The sequence below is a fragment of the Acanthisitta chloris genome, unplaced genomic scaffold (genome assembly GCF_000695815.1).
Source record: "Acanthisitta chloris isolate BGI_N310 unplaced genomic scaffold, ASM69581v1 scaffold8789, whole genome shotgun sequence".
Classification (NCBI taxonomy): domain Eukaryota; kingdom Metazoa; phylum Chordata; class Aves; order Passeriformes; family Acanthisittidae; genus Acanthisitta; species Acanthisitta chloris.
The window spans coordinates 9,478-10,275 of NW_008689765.1; the positions used below are offsets into that span (position 1 = coordinate 9,478).

Here is a 798-nt window from a genome sequence, read left to right on the forward strand (position 1 = left end):
GTACTTTTTTCCCCACTTTTTAATAACCTAAATGAAATCAAGTCCTTTCCTGCCAATTACTGACTTTTCTGGCTAAACATTAAATCGAAGCCATTATATTTGGCTGCAGGTAATGAACAATTTAGCAAGGCAAGTTGGTTCTTCCAATCTAAATCTACATTAAATTAATAATCACTCTCTTTTCCCTCTCTTTTCTCTCCTGGCTTTCCAGGTGAGAGAGAATAACTGTCTTCTCTGTGAGCCAGTAAAGGCATCACAGCCATGCAACTTAGAAGAGGAGCAGGAATACAGGTAACAACAAAAAAGCCCAGACTGGATAGTTTCTGTGGCAGTTACTCAGATGTCACTTATTCAGACTGAAGTGCAGTGCAAACATGTGGAAGAGTTAAAACCAGAGTGTGCACCAACCCCCTGAAACTCTTGTAGAAAAGCAGTGGGAATTTTTTTTCCCCCTAAAGCAGCTCCATTTGCTGCTTCTCCCTCCACTGTCCCAGGGTCCCCCAAACAGTGCTTCTGTGGCAAAAAAAAAAAAAAATCCATCATATGTTATTGCACTTACAAGTTCTTGCTTTATTAAACCAAGATTATTACTAAGTAGTGCTACAGAGCACAAGGCAAAGCTGTGCCTGCCTGGAAAACTGCTGCACCATGGGGGAAGCAGAGGAGCTGAGGACCTGCCCATGTGGGGATGTTGTCCTACAACAAACACTTAGATGCTGTGTAACAACTTTGAGCTCACTGGGCACTCAAAGGCTCTAATACTGGTTTGGAATGCGCTAGGAGGTTCCACCAGCAGAG

General features: G+C 42.9%; 1 protein-coding gene across 1 annotated transcript in view; it reads right to left on the minus strand.

The window, feature by feature from the left end:
* EGFR (epidermal growth factor receptor) overlaps nt 1-798 on the minus strand; it is a gene marked incomplete at both ends in the record, with an annotated part of 17,068 nt that overhangs the window by 8,633 nt on the left and 7,637 nt on the right. The window lies entirely within an intron of this gene.